At 48.1% G+C, this 23,693-nt stretch overlaps 1 protein-coding gene across 5 annotated transcripts in view; it reads right to left on the minus strand.

Annotated features, from left to right (window-relative positions):
* The window catches only part of IRF2 (interferon regulatory factor 2), a 76,285-nt gene extending 53,797 nt beyond the window's left edge, over positions 1-22,488 (minus strand). The window contains exons 1-2 of one of the 5 annotated variants that reach the window (XM_036297754.1): positions 21,421-21,635; positions 724-875 (exon numbers count right to left, since the gene is read on the minus strand). The gene's annotated coding sequence lies outside the window, so the exon portion shown is untranslated. Of the gene's footprint in view, positions 1-723; positions 876-2,985; positions 3,110-21,041; positions 21,098-21,420; positions 21,636-22,463 lie in introns of those variants that run through there. The other 4 variants (XM_036297755.1, XM_036297758.1, XM_036297753.1 and 1 more) reach the window with 4 other exon arrangements.
* Positions 22,489-23,693: the final 1,205 nt, after the last annotated feature.

The raw sequence follows: 23,693 nt of genomic DNA on the forward strand, positions 1-23,693 counted from the left end.
GTCTGCCTAGCAATGTGCATATATATATATAGTACATGTTTTACTTTACCAATCTAATACATAAAATATTTATTTATAAAATAAGAAAAGCTTTCAATAAGATTCAAAACTTCTTTTAAATATCTCCCCTAAGTTTCCTTTACAATGACACTATTCCTTCTCTTATGACATTTTAAATTTTATTTCAAACATTAAATTTAGCGCCAGACAGGTGGGTGCTCAGCTGGTTGGAGCATCATCCCGCTCACCAAAAAAGATTGGGGGTTCGATTCCCAGTCAGGGCACATACCCAGGTTGGGGCATATACAGGAGACAACCCATAGATGTTTCTATCTGTCTCTCTCTCTCCCTTCTTCTCTCTCTAAAATGAATAAACACATCTTCGGGTGAGGATTTTAAAAAATTAAATTTATTACAAAGAACACTTTTATGAGTGTCGGTTAAATTGAGCTGGTTTATTGCTGTCCATGCAGCATGAGTGAGAACTATGCCATCCTCTGAGGGGTCCATGAGCCACTCTCCCAGTTCATAGAAGCCTGACTGCTCTCTGGAAACTGTGACATGAAACAAAAAAACTACCCGTGGAGGCCCAAAGGCGGATGTACTCAAGGAACCTTCTGGAAAGCTTACCTCCTCCCTTTCCTTAGCACTTACTAGAGCTTTGCATGAGAGGGCAAACGTGTTCCCTGGTACTGAGATGGGAGGAGAGTCATGCACACTGACCTGCTCAGGTGCTGGGGGACTTGGTCGCACGCCTGGCCGTGTGAAGGAGGAAAAGGCTCCGGGGCTGAGGATGGCCAAGGTGAGGGAGCCCCGGGCTCCACCTTCCCACCACGGCACTCACCAGCGTTTACATTCACATGCGCTGAACAGAACTGTTTATAAACAGAGGCATAAAAATGTCAAAACTTGCTTACACACACACACACACACACACACACACACACACACACGGCCTCCTGAGTCCTCAGGAGCTAAGGGGGGTGTGGGGTGATGATGTCAATGGCTGTTTACAGATGCCCCTGGTATTAGGCTCTGTGTTTTATATACACGATCTATTTAACCCTCACAATCACCCTGCCAGGGAGGTACGACTTGTCCTGATTTAAGCCCAGGAAGCTGCGCTGGGTCTGCGCCAAAGCCGACTCTCTGCGCCGTTATCTGAGAGCACGTGTCCGAGAACAGGCTTGCACCTCGAGGGGACAGAGTGTGCCCTCTGGGTGCTCACACGGGAACGTGCGTGAAAACTGGCGCGTTTCCAAGCTCTATTTGGACAGCGTGCTGGTTCCGACCGGCGCTTCCTCATGTTGGGAACTCGTGTTCCGAACATTCCAGGGAACATGAGTGTCAAAGTCCCCGGGCCTGCTGATGGGACATGGGGACATGCAGTGGCATTTCCCAACACCTTCTGTTTGCGGGGTCTTTGTTCTAGGGGAGGGGAAGCTAACAATGCAAATCCCCCACCAGCGAGGATGGAACTAAGAGATAAGTGAGCGGTCTGGGGCTTTTCCTAAAAGGGGAAGTCTTTTGACCCTGTGTGACCCCAGGGCTGCACTGATGAAAACTTTTTGTGTTATTTCAGCAGTGAAGATAAGCATGGGTTTAAAACCTGAAATTCCTAAGACAAGCTTTGTTAAACCTCCACACCTCTATTTGACCTCATGACCCCGCAAGACCCTGTCCAGGCCTGGGTCCCAGCAACACCTCTGGGCACGAGGCAGGGAGAGTCTTAAAGATCAATGATGTCACGCTGTCCCCTGCCCTTCTTAGCCCACAGCCAGCAGGACGGGACAAGGCAAAGGGCCAGATCTCAAAGGGGACCGTGCTTCTTGGAGAACACTTTCCGAGTTGCCTAAGGAATGCAGGGACCAGAGGCTGTGGGGCCGGAAAATCCCCTGCCCCTACCTGATGAATCAAGAATGAGGGTTAAGGAGATCAAGCCCACACCCAGGGACTCTCAGAAGGAAGAAAGAGTCTCCTCACAGCAGTCTGTGTCCATTTCCTCAGACCGGCACTGGCATGGCAGTTACAGCAGAAAAGGCGACAGTGGGGCTGTGCAGCCGGGTAAGTGCCAAATCCCAGCTCTGGCACTTAGCAGTGTGACCACGGGCAGGTTACTGACCCTCTCTGTTCCCATGGGGCTTTGCGAGGTTAGATGAGGGTCAAATAGCTAGGGCGGTGCCTCCTATCTCACAGGTGCTATGGGTTGGAGTAGAAGCAAGAACAACCTTTCTAGGCAGCAGCTGGGAGACGGGTGTCAAAGATTTTAGATGGCATCCTCTGACCCAGCCGTACCACCTTTAGGAATGTTTCCCAAGCAATCATGTGTGATGCATGTTTTCTTTAAAAAAAGGTACTCAATGATCATTCAATCTGTTGCAGATACAAATGTAATATTCTGTCTTATAAAAAAAACAAGATGAGAAAGCCTTACAAAGTTGCACAGATAAATTACTTTCCAGGTACACTTCAGTTATGAAAATCTAACAGCATTTTTTTTTACTCCATCGTCTTTTAAACAGTATTTTCTAGAAGAATTCATGGAAGGTAATAAGGACCTACAAGGGTGGACTGGCTTTTAAACAGATTTCATACATTTGAAATCATGCTGGGAGTCCAGGACCTGGATGGCATCGGATTCTGCAACTCAGCAAAGCAAGAACCACGCACAGATTTCAAAGCATATGGGGCCAGGCTCCTCCTGCGTGTTCCAACCCTCCCATGTGGAGAACGGGAAAGGGAGCGGCCGGCTTTCCCTGAATCAGCATGTCCTCTGGGCACCGTCTTGGCCGGTCCAGAGTACAGCCGACTCGGAAAGGCACCGCTTCCCTGCGGAGTTACTAGTAAGTGGAGGGCTCACTTCAATCTGCCCCTCTTCCCACGAAGAGGTGGGCATCCCTGGACCGTCCATCAAAGCCAGCCGTTTGAATGCCAGAGAAGACACCTTAGTCCTCAGGGACACTGGGAAAGTGTGGGGAAACTTACACAGGACGGTGCGTGTGACCAAGGGCAGGACCCGAATTACCGGCGTCGTTTGTGTCACCCAAGTCGCTGCATCCCTCCCGCCTCCTTTCCACGCTCCCAGACCTGCAAAGGGTGTGACTGTCCACCAGGAACACAGAGAAGATGAGGGGAGGCGGCAATGCTTTCAGTGCTTACGTTTGAAAAGTCAAATGACAGAGATTGTTAGAAGGGCCAGCAACCTGGCACCTTCCAAGAAAGCCTATTGCATACAATGACACAGACTGTGTGCTGCCATCTGTTTTCAAACCCGTTACGGGCGCTTTATGCCTTCCCGAAAGACCGCCGCCTGGAGAGAACGCGCTCTGAGAAAGGCTGGCCTTGAAGGGGGCTGCCTGGCTTTTCCCCTGGTGAGAACGAGGGAGCCACAGGCTGTGCCCGCAGCCTCCTTCCTGCTGTTGCTGCCACTTATCCTTTGGGGATTTCCTCTGAGTCGTCCCCTCTGCCAGGAACCTCTCAAAAAAAAGGGCTACAGAAGATCCCTGTTGTTATTATTATTACTCAGCATTCAATTCAACTCTTTATATGCAAATGAGGCCGAAATCCAACACACAAACTATACACTTTTGCAAAGAAGTCCAACTAGAAAAGAGCGAACACCGCTACCCACCCTGAGCACAGGAGTACGTCTGAAGCAAAGCCCGTCTCCTCCGCACACGGCACAACCGTCTTCAAATATTCTTAGAAGGTACTTCCGCTGCTCAACTAGCTCCAACAGTACCTGACACTGGATTTGGCGTCCCCTGTACTCTTACTACCCGCCCCCCGAACTCCCTTGCCAACCCTTTCTGGACCACACTGTTTCCTTCCCTTCCCTGTCCTTGCTGAAGCAGAAGGTGCTGGCGAGAGCTCAGGCTTGGTGTCAAGCACACCTGGTTTCCAACCTCCCCACTCACAACCTATCATCTCCCCAAGCCTTAGTCTCCTCATCTGTAAAGACATCTTCATAGCAACCTGGCAACGCTACTGTGAGAAAGACCTAGAGGACAGTGTACATGAGGAGGGAAAGTACGAGACGATGGCTTTGGTCGCCCCTAAGACTTCCACAAGGAAACTTCAAATAGGAGAGCTGTACTCCACCGCGTCACGGAGCGGGCCACGCAGGCTCCGTCCTGAGGAGGAGGAGGAGGATGTCCACGTCCACCTCCCGGAACATTAGCTTCGTCTCCACTCTGCCTTCGGCCAGCCAGATTCATCTTCCCAAACGTCGCAGTCACTCTATTCAAAACCCTCCAGGGGCCCCACCCAGCCGCTGAACCAAGCTGGCTTCCCAGCCGCCACCACTCAGCCCCGTCCCATCTGACTTCTTATGCCTCTGATTCCTTCCACCTTCTAAAACAGCGGTTCTCAACCTCCTGGCCCTTTAAATACAGTTCGTCATGTTGTGACCCAACCATAAAATTATTTTCGTTGCTACTTCCTAACTGTAACGTTGCTACTGTTATGAATCATAATGTAAATATCTGATATGCAGGATGGTCTTAGGCGACCCCTGTGAAAGGGTCGTTTGACCGCCAAAGGGGCCATGACCCACAGGTTGAGAACCACTGTTCTAAAACAACCAAAGCTCAGAGCTTCACGTACTTGAAAACAGACATATCTCTGTACAAAGTCCTTGTGAGCAGGAATCCCATCTTATTCATCTTTAAACTTCCCAAAATATCACGCACAGCACCTTGCCCATCATATGTAGTAATTATTAAGGAGGGGGATCAATGTCTCCCATACTACCCACTGGGGGCAGGGTATGGTGGAGAAAAGACAGAGATATGAACTGTATGTTGTGATGGATAAAACTTATTATGATAAACAAGCAAGGGGAAATGATTGCAAAAACATGCAACCAAGAAAAGGATAAATTTGCTATTGTCAAGACATTTCCCAGATGAATCAGGCTAAGTGTAAGTACAAACTTCTGAATTATACTTATTCAATATCTCATTCAAAAAATCTTGTTGAGCCCTAACCAGTTTGGCTCAGTGGATAGAGCGTCGGCCTGCAGACTGAAGGGTCCCAGGTTCAATTCTGGTCAAGGGCATGTACCTTGGTTGCGGGCACGTCCCCAGTAGGGAGTGTGCAGGAGGCAGCTGATCAATGTTTCTCTCTCATCAATGTTTCTATCTCTCTATCCCTCTCCCTTACTCTCTGTAAAAAAAAAAAAAAAAAAAAAAATCAATAAAAAAATTTTTTTTTAAAAAAAAAACTTGTTGAGCCCTAGGCAGTTTGGCTCAGTGGACAGAGTGTCAGCCTGTGGACCAAAGGGTCCCGGGTTCGATTCCAGTCAAGGGCATGTACTTTGGTTGCAGGCTCCTCCCTGGCCCGGGCCCTGGTTGGGGCTTGTGCAGGAGGCAACCAATTGACCTATTTCTCTCACATGGATATTTCTCTCTGTCTTTCCCTTTCTCTTCCACTTTCTCTAAAAATCAATGGGAAAATATCCTTGGGTGAGATTTAAAAAAAAAAAAAAAAATCTTGTTGAGCTAAGTACTGAGCCAAGCACTGGGGAAAAATCAGGGGGAGGGCTACCAAGATGGGGACGTGACCTCTCTCCTCAAGGTCTGCAATGCAACGCACAGCCACTCCAACACAAGGGGCCGTGTCCTGAAGCTGACACTGGAGGCACACACAGGATGCTACAGCCCTAACAACGCACTGTACGGCATAACGCACCCCTGCCAACTGAACACAGGCGCTCCACACGGCCGGTGCTGGGTTCATTCTCTGCGTCAGACCCACCCCACCATTTCATTAGCCTCACAATGCATGTGACCTGGGTTTTATTCAGGGGGACTTTCGGAAGGCATTTGCGGGGGGCGGGGGGGAGGGGTAACTATACTCTTATATAAAAGCCCAGAGGAGAGTGAGAATTCTGGAAGACTCCAAAGAAGAGGGGGCATGTGAACTGGCCCTGGAAAGGTAAGGGATCCTCAGGTGGATGAGAAGGAAGGACCTTCCAAACAGAAGCAAGAGCACCACAGGGCGCGGGAGGGGGTGTGGACGGCGCGTGAACTATTCGTTAGTAACCCCAGGAGCTGTGCCCCTCGGAAATGGGTGCATGTGGCAGAGACACAGCCTGACTGACCGACTAACCACAGAGAGCCACCTCTCCTGGCCCCTCCACAGGCGCCTGAGTTGGTGGCGGCCCAGGGCACACCCAGCCTGGCCCGTGAGCCTCCACCTGCTCTCTGGCCCTGTCCCTCACTGGCAAACACACACGTGGGCCCTGTTAGCGCCAAGGCACTGCGGAGGGTCTATGTCTGGACAGGGAACAACAAAGGAGAACTAGGTCAATCGTTAGAATTTAATTCAACCAACACGTTCTGAGTCCTGGGGATTGCCGAGCCCTCATGTAAGGAACAGGCACCCCGAAATGTCTAATGGGATCAAAAAGGCAGTCACTGGTCATAGATGTAGAGCGTGATACACTGAAACAGAGCAAAGAACTCTCCAGGGCCTTTGAAGAAGGCCTTCAAACCGTATCCTACAATGAAGTGCAGAGCCCAGCAAATACCGAATGAACGCTACCAGCACAGCCAGACGGCCACGCGGTTACAGCCTCCGCACCGATGGTGGCGCCGTTCTCAGCCCTGGGGATGCCCCCCGCTGCCCTGGCTTCCTGAGTCCCTGTAGCTTGGGCTTGGCCTGAAGGCTCCACACACCGGCCCTCCCACGGTGTCACTCAGAGAAGCTGCCAAGCGCCCCTCCTGCCGGGCAGGGAGGAGCCTCCGCACCCACAGGCCAGGCCCCCTGCTGAGATGCCCCAAGACCCGAGCCACCGGACGCCCTGTCCTAGAAACGCCTGCTGTGAGAAGGCGTGGTTGCGGGGCCCCTGCCATTCTCTTGGCTCCCTGACTTGGGTTTCTCCTCGGAATTAAAGACAACTGTCCCCGTCTCCACCTCACTTGAGTATTGCAAACCTGTTCATAATCACTTCCCTCTATAACCAAGTCCAAACGAACCAACAAGAGGACAAAAACACTGCTGTGCTTGCGCATCACTTCCTCTTAGGAACGTGTGAAAGCACCGCCAGGCCAGGCCTGGCTATTATCAAAGCTCAGCGCATCGTGTCCCTGAGGCAACGCACACCCTGACATCTCCTCCTAACACTGCTCTGCACCCCCACCTGCTAACAGCCATCAGCAGCCCTTTCTACAATGTAAGGGGGAGAAGGTTCCAAACCCTGAGGAACCAGCTCCTCCAAAAGCCTGCTCTACCCTCTACCCTCAGAACCAAGGCCTTCCTTGCTGGTAAACACAGGAGCATGTGCCCGGAAGGAAGTTGGGGGCCCCCAGGAACCCCCTCTGACACTGCTTCCGCCCCACCAGCGAGCTCTCCATGCTCCAGGGATGTAGGGGTTTTCAACCCTTCACGCCTCTGCTCTCGCTGTTCTTTCAACAGAAGATGCCGGGCTCACCCTTCTGCCCGAGGGACACTCCCTCCTTCTCATGGTCGGTGGAGCGTCCCCATTTCTCTGGTCAAAGACACCCCTCCTCTCCCTTCCCTCCCGCAGCCTTTTCCTTGCTGTGCTTCTATTAAGCACATATTTCATTCTTTCTCTGTCTACAGATGAGTATTTACCTGCCTACTCGTCCAGCTAAGTGATAGAACAGGACATTTCAACTTCCCATCGCCACAGCCCAGGCTTCACACACAGCAGCTCAGCAATGTCTGCAGAAGGAATGAATCCTCCTGAGAGTTTTCTTTAAAAATATTTGTTTGCAGCCTGGCCGGCATGACTCAGTGGTTGAGCATTTACCTGTGAACCAGGAGGCCACAGTCAGATCCCGGTCAGGGCACCTGCCCAGGTTTTGGGCTTGATCCCCTGTGGGGGCGTGCAGGAGGCAGCTGATCAATGATTCTCTCTCATCATTGATGTTTCTATCTCTCTCTCCCTCCTCTCCCTTCCATTCTGAAATCAATAAAAATATATTTGAAAATATACATATATTTGTTCGCAGGAAGAAGTCTTCAGCTTAATTTCGTCATTCTCATATTAGTACTTGAGGCCAATTTTAAGCATCTTTTTTCAAGCCTTGGCCCCGAGCCTGAAGGGAATACACATTTTTGTAATTCTTCCTACCATACTGTGTTCTATCAAACACAGACAATATGTATCTTCTTCCCAATTATTTATAACTCACTCTTAGTTATAATCCATGCTATCTGGCCGGGCTGTATTATTCAGTAAAGACCAACTTTTCAAAAGGATTGAGTGCAATAAAGAAGTTGAGAAGACTGTGCAGTAAACCAATAATAAATTCGCTACTGGGAAGCTGTGATAGTTCACCGAGTTTCTTCATCTACCATAGCTCTTATCAAAGCAAATAAATGGTTTCTCATTCTGTTGATAATTCACAAAAAATATACAAGTGCTTCTATTGATTTTAATTAACAGATCTGTTTTTACAGCAATAAAGTTTTTGCATCCACTCCCGTTAACAGTACTGAACTATTACTGAACGTATTATGTGTAAATTCTCCTGACCCCAGATGCTATGGAGGACATTTTTACTCACTGTATTCTAACACCACAAAAGTGATAAAGCCTGGCATGTTTTCCATGAACCCCAGGTGTTGAAGGAACCATGTGAGCAGCTGTAATAATTAATTTACTCCCATATTCAAGCACTGCTAAAAGTTTTAGGAAAAAATTAATCCTTTACTGCACAGTTAGTTCACAACACATACCGGGCACTTACTCTGGACACATGACCGTGGGCCGGACACCTGATTTCTCCAGCTGAAGGAATGAAGGGGCTGATGATAATCTCTAAGGAAACTTCCAATTCTGATCTTCTGTGATTCCCCATCTTCCCTCCCACTCTGACTTACTTCATTCAGGATCATTTAACTCCTCTGTAGATGCTCTATCAGCCTTACAACATCTCAAAATTTTATCAATGTTTTTGAGCTGCACGCTACATATACTGTAATGAGGGAGCATCTGTCAGTTTTCCAGGCCATACTAGCATGTCATTTTGGAACCCACAAAAAGAATGACCCAGTCCTACAACTCAACAACAGAGAACCCAAATATTAAATTCAAAAATGGACAAAGAACTGGAATAGACATTTCTCCAAAGGTACATAAACTGCCAAGACGCAAATGAAAAATGCTCAATATCACTAGACAATAAAATCTTTGAAGAGTCAATATCACTAGCTATTAGAGAAATAAAAATCACAATGAGATACCACCTTGAGAAGATAACAAGTTTTGGCGAAGATATGGAGAAATCGGAACCCCTGGGCATTACTGATGGGAATGTAACTGATACAGCCACTGTGGAAACCAGTTTGGGGGTTCCTTAACATGCTAAACATAGAATTACCATATGATCCACTGGATTAAAAGAATTGCCAACAGGGACTCACAGAGATACTTGTACACAAACGTTGACTACAGCATGATTCACAATAGCCAAATGATAATAACAACCCAAGTGCCCATCAACAGATGAACGGATAAAGAAAATGGTGAAACATTATTGTCTTAAAAATAATGAGGCTTTGACACATGCTACAACGTGGATGAAGCTGGAAAACATTCTGGTAAGTGGAATAAGCCAGTTACAAAATCTCAAATATTGTATGATTCCACTTACATGTGGTTCCTACTCGAATTCAGAGAGAAAGAAAGCAGAACGGTGGTTGCTGGGGGCTGAGGGCGGGGGGGTTATTGCTCATGTACACACAGAGTTTCTGTTTGCGACGATGGAGAAGCTCTGGAGATGGATGGTGAGGAGGGCCGCACAACTTTGTCAGTGCACTGAACACCCCTGGATGGTATAAAGATGATTATAATGCTAAGCTGTCTGTTATGTAACTTTCACCACCACAACAAAAGCTCTAGACATGTGTTTGTGAATTCACTACTTGCTGCCACTGTTTCCTTCAGTCCTGTTACGGATAATAATTATCCTTTCATTCCAGGCAACTTGAAGCATTCACTGGCCAAACAGACAGAGAGAGAGAGAATAAGAATTAGGGATGAGTTTTCAAAATTAAATAAGGGCCAATTTCCCCTTCATGGTGATGTCATCTCAAACGATCTGAGGAGAAAGCCTCTGCGGGCACCGCCCCTGGGAGGGTTGGAGCACAGTACAGTCCTCACCAGCGCACTGGCCCTGCTGGGTACAGTGCCTGCCCCAGGGAGAGGGACCTAGACGACCATCAGGACTGACCCACAGGGTTTTCCTGAATGACGAAAGACACCAGACCACGGCTGAGGTCTACCTGCCCAACTGAGTGTGGAAGAATTGCAGAAAAACAGCAGCAGCAGCAACAAAACAGGTGTTGCTTTATCTTATGCCCGGTGCTGTGATTTGCTAAGAATCTGACTTTTAGAAAGAAAATGTATACAGTTGGCCAACAATGCATCGTGTTAGCACTGTTGCTTGCCCTACAACCTGAGACAAGCCCTGCGGCCTCGGGAAGAACCCTAGAACACAGATATCTAGAATCACTTCTGGAACGGCGGTCACAGTTCCCAGCTGCTTGGTTCGGTTTTATCTTGCTTTACATGTATTAGTATAAATCAGGCTCCTGACTGGAAGCAATGCAGATCCTCTATGTAGCTAACTCAAAGCCAAGGTGATTGCTTCTTTACCTGTCAATATCTCCTTCTACGTGTAGTTAGCTTGGAATAAATACCTGTTAAATAAATGACTGAATGAATGAATGACCAAAAGTCCAGTTGACCCTTCTCTACCCCATCTCCCAAATTGCAACCTATCTTTGAAGAAAAAAAAATATTAATGTATTAAAAGCACCTGTGAGAGAGGCAAATCCTCTCCAGTAATATTTTAAATTAACCTTGACTTCTCCAATAGCAGTATGACCACACCCAAAAATGGAAATAACAGGTCATCTACATTCCCCACTGGGGCCTCCCTTCCAGGCCCCCCCCCCAAGTTCCCACTTTCATTCTAGTAATGGGGACAAGGGGTGCAGGCCATCTGTGTGGGTCCTTGGGAGTCCCCAGAACACCCCACATGCTCAGGGCGTCCTCTTGGGACTACACCTCAAGTCTAATTCTCTACCCTCATTCTACCCTGAGGACATTAGCCTTAAAGGTCAGGGAAACCATGCCTGAGTTAAGTTTTTCCACACAAACAAAATCTTTGAAGAGTCAATAAAGACTTACTTTCAAGATTACTATTTTAAAGTGAGATTGTACTTTCCTGTTCCATCAATTGCAAATCCCCAAACCCAGCAGAATTCACTTAAATCTACTCTATAATGTTTTCATTGGAAGAAAGCAATCATGCAAGCTCTGAGCCACTGAGCAGCTGGGATTTTTTTGCTGAAGGTTTGGTTTAGTCTTTATTTTTCTAGCTGCTGGCCCTGCTAACATGATTCAGTGAAGGTCGTATTTAATCTCGGAGAGAAATGCTACCTAAGCAGTTCTTACGTGGGCTTCAGTCAAAATAAATTGCCTTGGCTCTGTGGATAAGTCTGTTGCTCCCACCCAAGAATTACAGTCCAAAAGAACAAATGAAGGCAACTGTGAAATACTGTATTTGATTTCAAAAGAATTTCACTGCCTAGATGCTACAGGGCTGAGTATCTAAATATAAAAACCCAGCGACCGGAACACAGTAAGGACCGGAATGGTCGCTATGACACCCACTGAGGCCAGAGAACTGGCCCAATGGGGGGGTGGGGCTGGCCAGCCAACCTCCTCCCGTCTCCTCCTCCCGACAGGCCTAGTCCCTATCCGCCAATTGGAGCAGGGCCGGCCGGACCCCACCTGTGCACAAATTCGTGCACTGGGCCTCTAGTTTGTTAACAACGAAGTTACTGTTAATAACTAACTAACCCACCAAGACAGCAGTAGCTCCCAAATGTTTATCTCCTGTTTATCAGCAAACATAGCTTATTTATGTACAAGAAGGTATTAGTATCCTTGGAACTTAAATGTCAAAGGAATAGACTGATAAAGATTTCTTAAAGGCCTAGGTACACAAGAAAAAAAAAAAGAACATTTTTCACCCTGCGGATATTGAAATCCCTAACACAAAACGACACATACCAACATCCATGTGCTCAACGCATGTACAACTAGGTTCCACCACAAGTAGGTCTGTGCCAACCATTGCGAGCTGGAAGTCAGCCGCCTCAGCTAACCTTTGCTTACAGCTCAAAATCAAATCCACAAATATTTATCTAGTTCTTACTGGTATTAAGCACTGGCGGGAATGTAAAGAAACCCAACGCCATCCTAGCTCTCAAATAACTTGCCATGGAGGTGTTATACGTGGAAAAATCCAAGGAGTCAAGGATTTCGTAACAGTTCAAGAGGCTAGGAAAGATTCAAGATGCTCATGACGGATCACCATAGGAATGGCACACACAGTGCTTTGCTTCTGAAGAAATTTGAAGCATTTTATTATTTAAGGCTGACTAGACAGCTAAGGTTTGTCGTTGGAGGCACAGGGAGTTGCAGCCACAGTTACAACCAAAACGACCACTCAAACTCGGCTCTCCTTCAGTCCTTCTAGGTTTGGGTCCTGTCTGTCCGTGTGACAACTTCTCCCCATGCTCCTCTTCACACCTTGCTGCATTTGCTAATCCTGCGCTGTCTACTATGGCAGCCACTAGCCTGTGCCCAGGCTGAATTAAGATGTGTGTGGGCATAAAAGACACATTGGATTTTGAAGATTCAGAATGAAAAAAAAGGGCATAAATTGTCTCATTGAAGTTTTTATATTAATTACATGTTGAAATGATAATATTTTGGATATGCTGGGTAACACAAAATACTATTAAATTAATTTCAGCTACTTCTCTTTGCTTTTCTAACATTGCTACTAAAAATTAAAAATTGTATTTGTATTGGACAGTGTTGTCCTCATCAATGCTTTCTCTTCTTTCCTGGCTGTGCTTTGGCATTCTGCTTCTCACCTCCCCACAGCTACACCTAACCTTAGTTCATAACCATCCAAAAATGTCTCCGGTACCTATAAAGGATCAAAGCTATTCTAAAAAAAATTTTCAGACAAACATTACAAATTCAGAGGGTTCTTCAGTTATAAAAAAGCCCGAGGTCACTTTGATTGAGTCACACTAAGTCCTCCTCCAGTGGGAGACTGGTAAAGGTTGGAGGGATGGGATACGCCGTCCCTGGATTCCTTCGCTCATGGCCCAGGAATGTAAATGACAGAAAGATAGGGAACGTCTGCACTCACTGCCTCTGGGAACTCCTCACAAGACACAAGACCTGGATCTGTAGCCATCTGTCTACGCTAATTGCTCTGATCCAAAAACATAGTTGCACCTCTCTTATCTCCTCAAGAGGGACAAATGGGTTCCGCCTGGACTAGGTCCCCAGGTTAAGTCCCCACAGTGCCGGGGAGACGCACCTCTCTTAGCATGTCCATTTCAAAAGAGATGACGCCCAGTTAGGGACACCTCTAGTTTGTAAAAGCCTTACATTCTAAAAGGTCAGGATGAGAACCTACAGAGTACAATCCACGCCCCCGTTCCATCAGCTTCCAGAGGGTCTAGGTCAGCCGTGGGCAAACTACAGCCCGCGGGCCGGATCTGGCCCGTTTGAAATGAATAAAACTATTGAAAAAAAAGACCGTACCCTTTTATGTAATGATGTTTACTTTGAATTTATATTAGTTCACACAAACACTCCATCCATACTTTTGTTCCGGCCCTCCGGTCCAGTTTAAGAACCCATTGTGGCCCTCGAGTCAAAAAGTTTGCCCACCCCTGGTCTAGGTATTCAATGTGGAAAAGACAAGTGTTTCAAGGAGGGGAGAAAGCCCAACACCTATAATCCCACCATCCAAATGTTTCCTTCCAGCTTTTTTGTTTTTTTTAATGATGTGTATACAAATATACGAACATTTTTAAAGTAAAATTAAGGTCACAATTGCATATCCCCTTTTTCTCCACTGAACATATAACACAAATATTTTCCCATCATTAAATGCCAAAACACAAAGTTAATAAGCTCTCTATACTCATGGTCTGGATGTGCCATATTTCATTTAAATGTGTTCCTATTGTTGGGTATTTAAGTTATTTCCAAGTTTCCACTATAACAAAAAACTAGTTGAATAAACATCCTTGTCCCTAATCTTTGTTCCATCTTTGGTTACTTCATGTGAGTTAAGTTCCTAGAAATGGAATTACTAGAACAGAAAGTTTAACATTTGTAAGACTTTGAGTATGTGACACTAAACTGAATCCCAGAAAGTTAATTTCAATGTACAAGTCCAACTACAACATGGAGTGATGGAGTGCTTATAGTTTCAAAATCAGTGACCTGCAGGACCGTCCCGGCACTCATAGTTCAATGCTAGCGTGTGCCGTCTATCCTTCAGGGAAGCACAGTACTGGCCCTTTTGTTCTATTTTCCCAATTCCCTAGTCACCTCCTACAACCTGACAAAAATGAAACAGCAGCAGGAAGACCAGCATGGGCGAAGAGAGGAGGGCATGCGAGAGCTGGTGCAGCATTTCTCATCTATTCTATCAACATGTACCTTCCTCTCAGGGCCCGTGGCTGCCTCCAAGGGCAGTTTTGGGAGAGACTGAGGCCTCCGGTGGGGGATCAATTCCTCCATCCTCTCCAGCTCTATCACTACCTCTATGGTGGCTTCAACCATGCCCCAGTGACACCACGCAGAGCCTCCTGTTTACCTGTGACAAGTTGCCTGGTGCCTGGCAGTTTTCCCATCAGATGTCATCATCCCACAGATAACAGAGGCCTAACCCCAATGTCAGAAGTGGGGAGTTCTCCAGGATTTCAACTTGCCCTTGAGTTACTATCAATTAACTACCAATTTGCTCCCACCACCTACAAAATGCTTTCAGTGACATTCGTGCCAAGACAAAAAAAAAAAATCTACCTGCCTGATTCCTTCTCTCTCTCCCGCTCAAGAATTCAGGAGGCACGATTTTATTCTCTACCTTTTCATCACCTCATCCCCCAACTGTCACCCACTCTTAGTCCACCACTCCAACACCCACTAGCGCCCTTCCTGGGTGTGAGGACACCCTTCTCACCACTGTCATTTTCTCATCGTCTCCAATAATTCTAGGGTAAGGAGAACAACAACCACCAAGCTCTCTTTAAAAAGAACACGTTAGATACTCCCCGAAATAAAGCAGTTTGTATGCAGTTGCTTCTCACTCAAAATGTCAGCCTCATGAAATGAGGATGCTTGCCCGGCTGGTGTGGCTCAGTGGTTGAGCGTCGACCTATGAACCAGGAGGTCAAGGTTCGATTCTGGCCAGGGCACATGCCCGGGTTTCAGGCCCCATCCCCAGTAGGGGTTGTACAGGAGGCAGCCGATCAATGAGTCTCTCTCATCATTAATGTTTCTCTCTCTCTCTCTCCCTCTCTCTTCCTCTCTGAAATCTATGTAACTAAGGGGCAAGGGGGAGAAATTAGGATTCTAAGTTTATGGGGCCAGGACAGTGTATTCTGTCTATAAAGTACTTCTTTGGATCCTACAAACACCTGACATTCATATGATCAAGAACAAATTAAACTAGAGCTCATCTTTCCCTTGATCACGTTGGTGAGTATCAAATGCTACTACACAGATAGCAGCAGACTGCTAGGTACATCTGAAAAGAAATTATTTATGAAAATTACACAGCAAGTAGTGAACTCTCAAAAATGTTTGTTTGATGAAAACTGGGCAGGCTTTTGTCACGCAAAATCCTAAAAAAAGATATTTTATTGAACTAAATTGGTCTTGCCCTTGAGATAAAAATGCTTCGACTCCATCATCAGAAAGAACCACACAGCCTTCTGTTTCCCATAAAAATGGGGACTCCAGGCATGTGCACAGGGCACGAGACACAGAGATGTTTGTGCTCAACTCTGGTTCTTTCTTGCTTACTGAGGCTAACTACTAAGGAAGAAGAGGAATGTGAGCCAAAACAGAAACAAACAAAGAAAGCCCCGCTCATTATGTCCTTTCTAGACAGAGAGACCAGGTCCTCTGGCCTCTTCGGAGCGGAAAATTCAAACTTTCACCACCGTCACAATACTACCATTTCTATATGACAAGCAAGGTCAACACGGGCAGAGCCAACAGGGAGCGGCCACAGATTCCCTATTCAAAGCACTGTCTAAAATGTGGATAACAGGTTCCATCTGCTCACCTTCCTACATAACACAGCCTCTGAGCCAATGAAAAAATAAAAAAGACTTGGCTCTGGGAGGAGATCTTTGATTCAGCGCCTCTCCACTTTGCTCTGGCCCGCACGCCAGAGGGGTAGGGACTCAGGACATCCCCGTGAAAATCAGAGGCTGACTAGAGGGAAGTGGGGGTGCTCCTTAGGGCTAGAGAGGAAGGAGAGGAAGGGGCTGCAGATAGTTGCAAAGCTGAAGGTTCCTGCATGATTTCTAAAGGCCCGCTCCCCCTAGGTGATTTGATACATACGTTAAGTCCCGTCCAAAGATGACAGAACTATGCAGGCCCAATTTACAGATGTGAAAACTAAGGTCCAGAAAGGGGAAGTGACTGGCGAGTTACGAAGAGCTGAAAAACAACTCCAGGCCTCTGAACTTGGGCTTCATGTACCCACCCCCAACTACACAGAGCCTTGGACATGGCTGGTTGTGACAAATATTTAATAAATAAATGAAATAAGGGCACAACGTTTGCATTCATTGGGTTACTAGAATAGTTCATGCCCTGGGGTCCCTGGGTCCCAAGCAGAGCTCAGTCACTGACGGCAGCTGGAGGAACCCGGGCTAACAGAGTCCCGCCCTGCTTAATCCCTGACCGCTATCTATGTCATCTCAGAACAACCAACACCTCAGGAAGCCTCCCAAGGAAACATGCTTAGGTAGAAAACAGCTTCCCAGCTGGAAGTAGATCAACTAGATTTGATGATTCCAGTTCTCTTGAATCAATCAGGACTTCTGACTGGAATCCTTATATGTTTCTGAGCAACAAAAATGGGCATATGAAGTCTCCCCAATGAAACACAATTTGTTTCAGAGACAATTTGTCGAAAGATGGACCAGGTGAGGGGGGAAATCATTTTAAAGGGATCACTGAAGGTAAAATGCTAGCAATCTGGGCCTCCTGCATGCGTCCATGAGGCTGGGCCAAGTCCTGGAGACGGTTAAAATTCAGCAACAGGAGCCTGTGGCCTTCACTTCCTGCCGGCGCGCTGCCTTGGGTGCCTTAGATCAAGTATTGGCTTCAGACTTAAATGTGGACCCTAGAGATAATTTACTGTTGTTTTCTGAAAAATCAAGATTTAATCAAACCTTCTCACTCCCATTCGCACCACGGGGACCACCATGCCTGGGGCAAATATTGATCACACACACTCAGAGCCAAACCTAGGGCACCAATGGGGCAGGCAGAAAGCCCTGACCTCTGACCCCTGTGTGGGCAGGAACATGGTGTCCCATAGAGATGAAAGAAATGACTTTATTATTAATAATAACTGACATTTCATAACAATTTATACTATTTTTACATGCTACCTTATGTATTTTTACATTATATATTATAAATATATACTATCCTTTTATTTTCACATATAAATGTCCCTAGAACATTTTACATGTTTCACATTACTTTCACATGTACAGTGTTGGGCACATAATAAGCATTCAATAAATACAAGTTAACCGAGTCCCTTTTAAAGATGTCGTAACAAAATACTAAAATCGGTTAAGGCATACCTGTAATAACAGCTAGTGAACTGAGTCTGAGGCAATGATGAAGAAGATTCAAACTAAAGCACAGTGAGTTTAGGAAGATCTTTCTCTGATATAAGAGGGAAAATACATTGGTCCAACCATTGTTATTTCCATATAATTTGGTCTCCATGACTACCATCTAACCTTTCTTCTGACCAAAAAAATAAATCACTGACAATACCATATTTCATTGTCAAACACTTTGATACTGTACATAAGTTATTCCGTATTTAATCCCTTACCATTATTTATGTAGTATCAGAAAAAGCAAAATCCCTTCCTGCTGAAAATTCTGTAAGAGAAAGTCAGTGTTTAATCCGTAGTCAGGGCTTCCTGTTTTTTTTTTTAATTAATAATAATCTGATATAATTCTATAAATTAATGGCTTACACACTGGTAGATTACTGCAATTTATGCAACCTCCTTTCATACACAGGACCTCATCTGTTCCCCAAAGCAACACCATCAGATCTACAGTACTGACCCCAAATGATAATTACTGTGTTTGGTTTTTAGTTGTGTACTGACAGCTCACTAGCTAGAACGCAGTCTCTCTAGAGCAGTGGTTCTCAACCTTCCTAATGCCACGACCCTTTAATACAGTTCCTCATGTTGTGGTGACCCCCAACCATAAAATTATTTTTGTTGCTACTTCATAACTGTAATTTTGCTACTGTTATGAATCATAATGTAAATATCTAATATGCAGGATATATTTTCTAGTTACAAATTGAACATAATTAAAGCATAGTGATTAATCACAAAAACAATATGCAATTATGGGGCATAGTGAATGTTCTAGGGAAATTTATTAAATGAATACAGGCCTTTGTCTGCTTTAAGCCCTTTTGGGTATAAAGCATATAATGGAACCATGCCCCAGATACCCCATTTACAGTTCAGTGGTCTGGTCTCTATCAAAAGGAAATTGCATGAAAATTCTCTAAAAACAACAGAGCTTACACTCGATAATACGAAGAATAAAAATACAATAGCCTTGGACACATGAGACTACCATTGCACATCAAATGTTAAACATCCAAAGTTTCAAATTTTCCTCTAAGTTTCAACATCGTGAACTTGCTTTGGTATATCGGGCATTTGCCTAATATAGCATTTCAGAAAGCAGAGGAAGAGAAAGCGAGGAGGCCACAGTTCAGCGCCGCCAGGACTTTTAGGCAACCATTTGTCGAACATAACTTGCTTCCAATTTAACTGCAAACCCGTACTTTTGATGACGATGACATTTTTACAGGTAATTCAGTCTGAGATATGTGGAATTATCTCTGACTTTTCAAGGTCAACAGGAAAAAGACAACCCATTGAGAATGAAATATATAAATGTTTAATATTAGGAAGCAGTAACAAATCATAACAGACAAGAACTCTTTGATCTATGAGGCCAAAATCTAACTTCTTACACAACAGGCTGTTATAAATTATAATCACTCACTAATTGCAGTGAAATTCCGGACTTTGCCACATCAATCAATAGATGTTTCAAGGTTACCCCTTAGAAATGTCAGTTTACACTCTACAGAGTCAATCTCCTGAGTTTCCTTTAAAAAAATAGATTTTTCCAGGATTTTTTAGGTTTCCTTCCCCCCCCCCCCAAAAAAAAAAAAAGGAAGTGGGGGAGGAAGGAAGGATAGATTGGGGGTTGAAAAAAACTAGAGAACCCTGAAACTGTTGCCTGATGAAGTTAAACAGGGATCGCCCTCCAGCCCTGGTAAGGGAGCGTGCATCTGTCTACCATCAAGACCATCCAGACCCCTGTCTGCACCTGCCCTTGAACACCGAGACCTGCAGGCTGCTAAGTTCCAACGTTCTTTGCAACCGGTCTGAAAACTAATAAATGACTGCAGGCTTGACAGCAACCTTGGTGATTCCTGAAAATCCACAACAGGAAATGTAACTATCCTCCACCCTCCCCAGCCATTCATCAAAAGCAGACCGACTCCGGCAACAGGGAGGCCGGTGGCAGAAGGCCACAGGTACCGCATATAGAAAGGTTCTGCATTTTCTCATTCTCTAACCCAGGACGGGGAGCACTGCCCACACTGGAGGGAGGAGACTGGAGAGGCAGGCAGCGGGTAAAATGTCCCCAAGTTCTAAACTCCATACTGTGGGGTTAAACAACCAGTGAAAGCCAAGCCGCTCAAGTGTGGCCACCTCTCCTGCCTGTCCCGGGAGTCACACTTAGTGCCGACGAGCAAGGGTCGTGCCTACAGCGACCACCCGGGCGCCTAACTGGTGCCGGGAATACTGCCTTTGCGCCGGGCTCCGGGCTGCCAGCCCCCTCGCCGCTCCCCCCTAAAGCGCGAGGGGTGAGGGCGGCCAATGCGCCGAGACCCGGGCGTGCGGGTGCGTCCAGGGAAGGAGGACCCGTGACCCCTGAAACCCTCCGAACTTGGACAGGCGCGCCGAGCCGACCCCCAGGCCGGGGCAGAGCGAGCGGCGGAGGGCGGGCGGGCGGGCGCCACGACTGGCCGCGGCGGGCAGCGCTCGGGGATGAGCCCGACCGAGCAGGCGGAAAGGAAGTGGCGGCCGTGGCTGTGCACCAACCATGTTCGGCGGGCGGGCGAGTGCCACTCGGCACCCAGAGCGGGGTCGGAGGGCGCGGGGCGGGCATTCACGTCCCCACCCTGCCGCGGCCCCAGGTCCCCCGGGGACGCGGGCCCCCGGGCGGGCCAGCCGGGCACCGCTCGGTCCCCCGGGGCTCCCCGCCCCCACCTCGCCCGCTCCGTAGCCGAGGCCGGGCAGGCCCAGCGCGCGAGGCCGCCCCGGGCGCTGCGGGGACGGGAGGCGCCCGGCGCTAGGCCGCGGCCGGGCCGATGACCCCCGGCACGGCGCCCTCCCGGGACGCGCCGCCAGAGCCCCCCGCGCGCCAGGACAAGTGCAGTGACAAAACCCCAGGGCCAGGCCGGGCGCTGGCCGACGGGAAGGAGGACGCGATGTCCCTCCCGAGCGGCGGCGGCCCAGCCCCGCGGAAGCCGGGCTCACCGGCCAGGCCCCGCGACCAGCCCCGCTCGGAGCCCGCGACCCTTCCCCGATCGCGGCGGGCGGGCGCCCCAGCAAGTTTCCTTGGGCCCCGGCGGGCGGCGCCGCTCCCCCGGGCGCGGGGCGCAGGCAGCGGGCGGACCTGGGTCCCTGCCTCTGGGCGCTGGAGGCTGCCGGCAGAGGCGCCGCCGCAGGGCACCGAGCACCCGCTCCCCGCCTGCGGATCGGAGGCGACGGCGTCTGTGCACACGCACACACTTGCACACGGTAATTTTGTTGGAAAAGGAGGCCCGACTCCAGCGGACCTGCACCCCCACACACCACACCTGGGGCGCAGAATCACACAGAGCAGGTCTGTGTCCATGGAGCCACCTCTCCGCATCTGCAAATCCAAAAGTGAAATTAAACCTCCACCGACCTCCTCCTCCTCCTCCTCCCTCTCTACCTCCTCCTCCTCCTTCCAGCCTCAGCAGCAGCAACAGCAGCAGAACCTGCTTCCCCTAAAATCAGATGACCCATAACAGCGCCGACTGATCCTCCAAAAACCGGTATTAATATTTATGAACCCCAGCATTCTCCGTCTGCAAAACACAGTGTCAGACCATCTGCACACACATACACACACACGTCCCCTCCGAGCCTCATAAACATGCCCTCAAGGAAAACACACACTCACAGACACAACTAGTATCTGAAAAATGTTACCTCTCAGTGTGCTTTTTCACGCTACCAGTGCAATTCCGCAAGGTTTGTGTTGCTAGGGTGTGTGAAATGGAAATGAAAGCCCGTCAGTTGAATAATCGCAGGAGCAAAACTAAAAGTTACTCCCCGGCTTGCTGAGAACAGTCCAGATCGAAAGCAAAACAAGGAGAGGAAACTGCGAGGAGCTGCGGCTGGAAATCCCCCCGCCCTGCGCCCTGCGCCGGCCGCGCCGCCGGCCCGCCCGCGCCCCGCCCTCCTCCCGCCGCCCTCCTCCCGCCGCCCTTCCTCCCAGTGTTTGTCTCCGGCTTGTGCAACCGGGAGGCGGGGGCGGGGGCGGGCGGCCGGCCCGGCCGGGAGGTGCGGAAGTTCGCCGCCGCCGCCGCCGTTCATTGGCAGGCAGCGCTGCTTTCATCATTTCTCGAAAAGTCTATTTCATTTTCACTTCCCCACGTCGCGGCAGCGAGAGCAACAAGCGGCTGCTCGTGAGTCTGTTGTTCACACCCCGGGGACGCTCACGCTCGCCCCGCGAACACCCGAGTGCGGTGGGGTGGGGCCCGCCCGGGGGCCGCTGCGCGCGCCTGGGGTCCGGCAGAAGCCAGTGGCTGGAGGAGAGGAGAGCGGGGACCCGACGCTCCATCCTCAGGGCCACCTGGAGGTTGGGAAGGAGGGAGGAGGGCGTCCGGGGAGGCCAAGGGGCTCCCACCACCCATCCAGTTAGGGGAGCAGGTGTAAGGGGTGTTTAGACCCGCTCTTCTCAGAATGAATATTAAGGCACTTTGTAACACAGTCCACTCAAAGGAACGATTTAACTGACAAGACGGCATTGCTTAGGTGTTAATGCAAGAACTGGGCCGAGTGACTGGCGTCCTGGGCTGTCCTTGAGCCCTTATCAGTGGCTGAGGGTGTCGCCAGTTGAGGGGCTGCTGCCATCTGTGACACCACCTGGCGCTGTTTTCCTCGCGGGCCGGTGATAAGGCAGGCCTTCCCCTGGCAGGTGAGCAGTAGCAACTCCCAGACTGAGTGATGGCCTGTGCGACAGAACTTACCCACTGCAGGAGGGCATGCGCACCATTTCGCTCAAAAATGCCTTGGTCGAGGCTGGCCCAGGAAAGAGGCTTTCTACTGTGGTACTTGAGCTAGTTTCCAGCGAGGCCTCCTTAGCTTACTAGCTGGGCATCCTTGGCCACGTTGTTTACACTGAGGGCTCGGTTTTCAATGCTGTACAATGGGGAGAACGGAGGAATAAAAGTAGCACCTGTCACGGTAAGATCTGTTAGCTCAAACACACACAATTCACTTGGGACCTACTGGGCCTTGGTCCCTTGTTTCAAAAACATGGCTTCTCATCTAATTGTGCCTGTTTCTTCCCCACTTGAAGTTTTATCAAGCTTCTCCCAACCTCTTTACCCAGAGCAGAGTCCTTTCCTGAGAGGCCACAGCTATTTAGATGTAAAACCCTTTATAAACTCGTAACTCCAACACCCCTCTTTGTCACAGAAGTACTGAATCCTATTATGGACTAGAAAGAGAAAAGTGCCCAAACATGCAGATGCCGTGAGGAGACAGATGAGGGTTCAGGATTCTGTTTTGTGGGCATCTCAGAAATAGATCTCACGTACATATGTCTCATCCCCTTTCCTATAATCCTACCTGACACAGCCATTCCCTTGTTTACTTCATGAAGCAGTGACCGCTCCAGGCAGTTAGAGACACTGTATACAAACACTGCAGGATAGTTGTTATCCTACCTACCCACGGGCCCATATTCAAAACCCAGTAGTCATTCTTGATGTCTTCTTTCCCCAACATACAATAAGTCCTCACGAGCATCATCGTCACCGGGTTCTGAGGGTTTAAATGAAAGTACTTACAAGGCCCTGGCCAGGTGCTTGGAGCACCCTCCCGATATGCCAAAGTTGCCAGTCCCTTCTCCGGTCAGGGCACATGCAAGAAGCAGCCAATGAAAAGCATAAGTAAGTAGAACAACAAATCAATTTCTCTCTCTCTCTCCCTCTCTCTTTCTCAAATCAATAAATAAAAATTTAAAAAATAAAAAGAAATGTATAAAACCAATTTTATCCGAGGCTAATCGATATAAACAAGGGTTAAGTTCCTGCTGCATCTCATCAATGTTACAATGAAACAACACTGAACCAAATGATGTTATTCAAGGACCTGCTGTACTTGGAATCCTTAGTATCCTGTTGACCTGTTGATTCTACTCCCAGACATCTCGGGAGCTGGAACTTTCTCCATCCTCCGCCTGGCTTCCTTCA

The sequence above is a fragment of the Myotis myotis genome, unplaced genomic scaffold (assembly GCF_014108235.1).
Source record: "Myotis myotis isolate mMyoMyo1 unplaced genomic scaffold, mMyoMyo1.p scaffold_m19_p_3, whole genome shotgun sequence".
NCBI lineage: Eukaryota > Metazoa > Chordata > Mammalia > Chiroptera > Vespertilionidae > Myotis > Myotis myotis.